Here is a 7,205-nt window from a genome sequence, read left to right as displayed (position 1 = left end):
GTAGCAATAGTGCTGCCCTGGCTCCAACCATCACATCCACATCCCAGGCAGCAGGATGGAAGATAAAAGAAGAGGCAAGGAAGCGACAAGGTGCTCATTAGTTGTCACTTAGGGTATGTCTCCAGAGCTACTTTCCACCTGCTGCACCCTCACAAGGCAGAGAGGAGGGAGAGGTCCCAGGGGCTGAGCAGCTGATAGGAATGCAGATCTTTGTAGCTATCTCTCACCACAGGGCCCTGTCACCTCAGGACAACAGTGCTGCAGATAGACAGATGTACCCCAGAGCAGAAGTCTTCTCCAGATGATCAACATTCAGATCACTATTTGCAAACCTCCCAAAGGCTTCATTGGTCTTGCTTGGGACACATGCTCCCCGTTGCAGCCTTGAGGCTATGATATACTGACTGGCCAGGTTAAACCACAAGCTAGAGACCACACCCACACAAATCTAAGCTCTCCCCAGATAAGGATCCAGACACAGCTGCTCTGGAAGAAAGGCCCTACAGGTCACAGAGAGCAGGAGACAGCCTCATACACAGTCTCTGTATCTAGGCTCTAGGGAGGGGGGCAAGTCCCTCTCCCTTACTGGGATGGTTGCCTGGCCCTAGGAAGGTGGAGAGCTGTGTCTGTCCAAGGGGCACTCAAAGTTACCTCGTCCACACTACAGCCTAGTATCTAAGGGCCAGAGTCGACCACCAAGCACGCATGCGCAATCGTCCTTCCAGCAAAGCCCCTGTCCTACCTCCTGAAGTGAAGAATTTGCAGCGAGCCTTTCCCATACCTTGAGAGTTTGTTCACGACCGCGTTGGAAGTGCATCCCACTGAGCCTGGCTAGGGGACACAAGTCTGCTGTATTGCCCCCCTCTCTGGAAAAGAATAAGCCAGGCAATAAACGGAGCAAAGCGGTAGGAGGGATTAGGCGGCAAGGGCTGCTTGACGCAGAGCAACAAGATCGGCCTTGAGTTCCCTGAGACTGACACTTGTGGTGGAGCGAATGAAGATGAAAGATGTGAGTAGTCACGTGTCTGACAGTGAGCGCTGCACCCCACGGCAGGTCAGGACACAAGTGCTGCACTCCACGGCTCGACAGGTCAGCGAGTCGAGTGCTGCACCCCACAGCAGGTCAGGACACAGGTGCTGCACTCCACGGTAGGCCCAGGCCGAAGTCAAGCCAGCCCTTCTGTAGAATCCTAGACTTCCAAACCTAGCTTTAAGGAAGAGAAGTGGGGGAGGGTCTCCCGCTACCTAACCCAGACCCAGAACAGGGCAGAGAGTACTGGAGCCACACAAGCCGGCAAGCCCAGAACTCCGGAAGCTGAAGCCGTGGAATCAAGAGGCAGAAATCACCTTGGGCTATGTAGTAAAACCAGGTCTCAAAATCCAAAAAGGGGGGGGGGGGGGCAGGAGAGTGAGAGAGCTGAAAGGCTGGGCCTTTGGCAGCTAGCCAGTTTAGCAACCTCAGAACATCTCCCAGAGGTGAGCAGAAACCAAACGCAACACTGTGTCCAACAACACTGCCGTCTGGTGCTCTCTTACACAGGGACCCCAAGGTAAAGGAAGCAATCCCCAAACTCAGCGTCTGCCCATTCAAGCTTTGCTTGTATTTCAAGGGCACCAAGAGTCAAATGCAAGAACAGATGAGAGGCTACAAGGTTTGGAGGGAGATTGAAGCCATCCACATACGTGACATGGTCAGAATAGGCATGAGGAGGTTCTATTATCTAGAACTCAAAAGCTTCGTGTGTGTGTGTGTGTGTGTGTGTGTGTGTGTGTGTGTGTGTGTGTGTGTGTGTGTGTACTCATACATATGTTAGAAAGTTGTAAGAAACAAAAGTCAAAACAAATCTACCCACCAGCCTGGAGATAATACAACAAAATTAAGGGTCACTGCCCGTCGGGGGGCCTGTGTATACATGGCACTCCATAAGAAACCAGCTAATAAAATCATTTCAATGGGGACTACAGCAAGTTCTGGCAATTATATCAAATGATGTTGGTTGCCAGTGGCATTCATCCAGTCTAAACTGGTTTATGCCAAGAAGGGGAAACTCCTGGCTTGTTCCACCGAGAAGGTCATAAATGCCGGCTTCAGATATCGTTGAATCTGGGCTCAGATAGTACCATGAAGACTCAGTTGCCTCTTTTCTGTGGCAGGGCTCCGGGTCCTTCTGTGCCAGCCTCGTTCCAGCGTGCCACGTGGCATCCCAGGAGACTGACTGCAGGCGTACAGTCCTCCTTTCTGCTGGCACTCACAGGGGAAAAAAGATTTTCCTCCCGAGGTTCTCACTGACCTCATTTGTGTCACGGTGGTCAGGATTAGGCAGGGGGGAGGGGCGTCTGATAGGAGGATCTGGAATTCAGGAGGCCTGGGCTGGAAACAACACTGGAGCCCTTGTATGAAGATGGAGTTGGGGGTGACCCAACTCCTCCATGACTAGCTCTGGAGCTTGGGCAGGCCATCGCCCTTAGAGAACCTCAGCTTGCCATTTGCAATTGGAAATACCACTGGCTACAGAGACCCTGTGGCCAATAAAGGTTCTGGTGCAGAGCACCTGTGCAAAGCTCCGGCCATTCCTTCTCCATTCAGTCACAGCCTCTTGATCTACCTTCCTGCTCCACCTGAGGGCTGCCAGTGGCCCCCCCTCCCTTACTTTTTGCTTTCCACTCCATTTTTCAGTTCTTTGCAGTCAACCACCACCCGAAACATTAAGTGGAAGATTCCAGAAATAAGCAATTGCTGAGTCTTAAGTTGCACACATCCCAGGGAGCATGATCAAAGCTCACACCACGCCCCAGGCCTGAAGTCTGCCTTCCCCCAGCATGCCATAACTACATACCCACCCACTCAAGAGTCTCTCCGCTAGCGCCTGCCCCAGGCCCACGTCCAGGGTGGAGCTGCCGGCAAAGCGGGGTAATCCATATCACAGACTGTGCTCACTGAGGGCTGGGAATGATTCCCTAAACATGACGGAGAGCAATACACACAAAATTCGAGGAGGCGCCAAAGGTAAAAGATCAGAAGGGTTTGTGGTGCATCCATCCTGCTGTGGCAACTGGCAGACAACAGGAAGCGTAGACACCAGCTGCCAGCCCCAAGGCTGGAACCCAAGGGTCTGTCCCAGCTGCTGCCTTCCCACACCAAGCTCCAAGTCTCCGAGAATTCTCCCAGGCTTGGAACCATTGAGGCAGAAATGAGTCTGGGACTGTCAGGTCAGAGGTCAAAGGGCAAAAGGAAGCAAAGCTAACGGAAAGGGTGGGAAAATAGCTGAGTCCAAAGTGCATGAAAGTCCCAGGAAGCAATCTCAGGCAAACCCTGGTGCTGGAAGGGCTGTCCCAATGCCCTACATTCTCCCCCAAAGGTTGACAACATACTTTAAATTCAGAACTACAACATCAGGACAAACCCTCTCACTGTTTCCAGAAGGCTTGCAGAATGGCACCAAACGTGGGCCACTAGCAGTGTTGGGACTTTGGGAAGCCCTGGCCCTGCTCTCCCTGCTTTCATCTTGGAAGCATCCTCCAGGCCTCCCCACAGGACACCTGAACACTCACAGGAAGCATGGGAGGACCCTGGCTAAAGCACTCAAGCTCCTGTCTGGGAAGCTCAAGCTGAGGCTCCCGTTGATGGTGAGTTGCAACAACCTCCCTGCAGAGCTTCCCGCAGGAGCAAAGGCAAGGTATGGGAGACTGCAGTTCAGAAAACTTAAATGTTAGTTCTGTGGGCTGGAGAGATGGCTCAGTGGTTAAGAGCACTGGCTGCTCTTCCAAGGGATCTGGGTTCAATTCCCAGCACCAACAGGGTGGCTCACAACTGTCTGTAACTCCCCTTCCAGGAAACCTAACATGCTCGCACAGACATACATGCAGGCAAAACAACAATGCACTTCGAAAAGATAAAAATAAATAAATCATTAAAAAACAAAATAAATGTTAGTTCTGACATGGTTATCATTAGCTTCCAGCAGATACCAGGCCACTCAAAGTTGACAGGTCTTGGGTGTTTAAAATGTGAGTAGGGCAATGTAGAAGGGAGAAACTAAATCAGGTTGGGGAGGCTGGAGGTGGGAAAGCACCCGACAGATTAGTTCTGCTTTATCTGCCTCTAGTAACAGCGTCAGTTGCCAACAACTCTCCTCAGTTCATGTGGCCCAACAGGACTACTGTCCCTCCCTGCCATCCCAAGGTGTGTGGTCAGTATGAGCCACTGCTCAATAGGGGGCCTGAGATCCAGGCCATGGGACCTGGGAGAGATTGCTGCTGAAGCGAGCCAAGCCTGTGACTGGGACACTTTAACCCTCAGTTCTTTAGACACAGGCTCTCAGACAGTGTCTGATTTGCAGGGGAGAGGTCCCAGGAGCTTCCACTGTCAGGCTGGGGTTACACAGGAAAGAGCAGAGAACACTCCACTGAACGGCCTGCACCATCCTACAAGATCTGAAAGTGGGGAGTCCTCAGAGCCGTCTTGAGGATGTAGGGTGTATGGTGACACCTGGGAGGGGAGTGTGATATGGAGAAAGCTTTCTTGGAGTCCCAGTGATGTAAGGACATGAGGCATTGTGCCAACAGTGGAGGCCAAGCCTGTGCCCTGCAGAAAGACGGGACTGTGTGTACAGCTCACAGTATTCAAGACAGAAGCCAGCTCAGGAGGGCTTAGAATAGAAGAAAGCCAGGCAGAGCCAGAGGCCAGCCACTGGGAATAGGGTAAGGAAGCTGACAGTTCCTCAACTGTGTCTCTGCACTGAGGTCTGCTGGGATTGGTTCCTCCTCAGTCATATCACACACACACACACACACACACACACACACACACACACACACCCCTACAGGACAGCCTCTGCTAGGATTCCTCCTGGGAGGAAAACTTGGGCGTCTCTGTCCCACTGCTACTGTCACAGAACACCTGAGTCTGAGTCACTTATTAAGATGAGATTTATTTCTTACAGTTCCAGAGCAGGGAAGGCCACGGCCTTGGGCCTCCCCTTACATCATCACCTAGTGCATGGTATCTGCTGGTGAGAAAACCCCCGTGTGAAGCACAGAGGGAGCCACTCCCACAGCAACACTACAAGTCCATCACTTCTCAAAGGCTCCACTTCTCCACTGTACAGGAGCAATTCTATTTCAGCATACGCTTTGAAGGGAACAGCAACCCATAGCATAGAGGCAGGTCAGAGTCCAGAAGCCAAGAACACCCATGCTTTGACCATCTTCACAGAAACGCCACCTCCTGAGGTCACTGGCTTGGTGATGGCCTCAGCACACACAGGTGGGACAGTGAGCTGGGCAGCACAGAACTATGCCACTGCTGGACAGAGGCTGAACCCAGTCACCTCAGCAGGGCAGGGCAGGGCAGAAGGGGTCAGAAATCCTGGGAAAGCACTCCACAGAGATACAGCAAAAACACCTGACTTGGACCAAGGGCAACTCCTTTTTTAGCAATCCTTTTTTTTAGCAATCCTTTAAATACGTGTGTGTGTGTGTGTGTGTGTGTGTGTGTGTGTGTGTGTGTGTATGTGTGTTTATCAGGAGGCATGAGATCAATGTCAAGGGTCTTGCTCAGTCTCTTGCCAGTTTGGCTTTGCCAGTGAACCCCAGGACCCTCTGTCTCTGCCTCCCCATCGATGGGATTACAGGCTTACTGCTACACCCAGCTCTTCTCTTTACACACATGCTGGGATAGAACTCACGTTTGCAAGGTGCGTGCATTACCAAACGAGGCTTCATCCTCCATATACCATATCGGTGTGTTTTTATAATTAAATTAGTATGTAATGAATCAATAACAATATGTACGAAGAAATTCCAACTTCTCTTATAACATGGCAACTATCTGAGATATGTGCATAAGACACACAGCATGCATACATGCACTTGTGAACATGCTTACACACACACACACACAGAGTTCACTGGGCTCTTCAATAGTTTTAAGTGATCCTGAAAACAAGACATGCTAATTTGAGAAAACTTGGAATGAGCACATGCTATGACCTTTGACCTATCATATTTCTTTTTGTTATAATTATTAATACATATTAATTATGCAAACTAATGGATGCACTCTTGCATTTTCATACAGGAATTGAGCATTAATCATGTTTTCTCATCTGTCTACATTCTTCCTCTCCATGTGTTCCCTGGCCCAGGCTCTGCTGGTCCCTAGTATTCTCTCTTCTATATCCAGGACATCTTTTTCCTCAATCTCTTGTTTCCACATTTGTGGTAAGACATTCCATCTTGCTCTTCTGTGTCTGTGTCTGGCTGTGTCATAGGCATAGGCTTAGCACAATGACCCCCAAGTTCTACCCATTTTCCCAAAATGATATAATTTCCTTCTTCTTCACGGATAAGTTCCACCATGTATCTACAATCCACTCTTCATCTGCCCATCCATGGTTAGTTATGCAGGCTGCTTCCATAATGTGGCTATTGTGAATAGTGCCAGGGACTGCTCTTGAAAGAGCATGGCAGCAGCCTGACAGCACAGCACTGCTCTTTTCTGAGTGTGACTCCTGCTCACACATGTGTTTGGGGACCACCCTGGCTGGATTCACACATGGTTGTCTCTTGGTACCCACGTAATGGATTCCAGGAAAACTGAGGCTACCAAACCCCTGGGATGCTCACGTCCCTTCTATAAAGTGGACATAGGCATAGGCGTCTGCAGGACTTCCTGTGCACTCTACACTGCTTCTAGATGACTCATATGAGATATTGAGATGCCGTGCAGATGGTTGCCAGGCTTTGTTGAGGGAATGTCGGGAAGAAAGGCTAGAAAGGCTGCATGCACACACGCCTCGCTGATGCAGTTTGTTTCCAAATACTCTCTGTTGGAGTTGACGAGCCCGGCAGATGGAGAATGGATTCACCCCTTGCACATCACCGCAGCAGAATATCTGACAAGAACAAGTCTGGGAGAGAAGGTTGGCTTTAGCTGATGCTTTCAAAGCTCTGTCACTGCTTTCTGTGCACGTGGGTAGGAAGGACATCGGGTCCGATAATCATAGCCACCAGAGCCCATGATTGAAGGAGTTCTTTACCAGTAATGGACAGGAAGTAATAGAACAGCAACAGGAAGGAGCCGGGGCGAGGACCAGCCCTCTAAAAGCATTTGCACGCAGGGACTGAGTCTTCCCACCAGGCCTCACCTTCAACAACAGTTCCTCCACTTCTCAAAATTTGAATCCATCAATGGAATAAGCCAT

This window comes from Arvicanthis niloticus, chromosome 6 (genome assembly GCF_011762505.2).
Source record: "Arvicanthis niloticus isolate mArvNil1 chromosome 6, mArvNil1.pat.X, whole genome shotgun sequence".
NCBI classification, from domain to species: Eukaryota; Metazoa; Chordata; class Mammalia; order Rodentia; family Muridae; genus Arvicanthis; species Arvicanthis niloticus.
Note: the sequence above shows the minus strand (reverse complement) of the source record.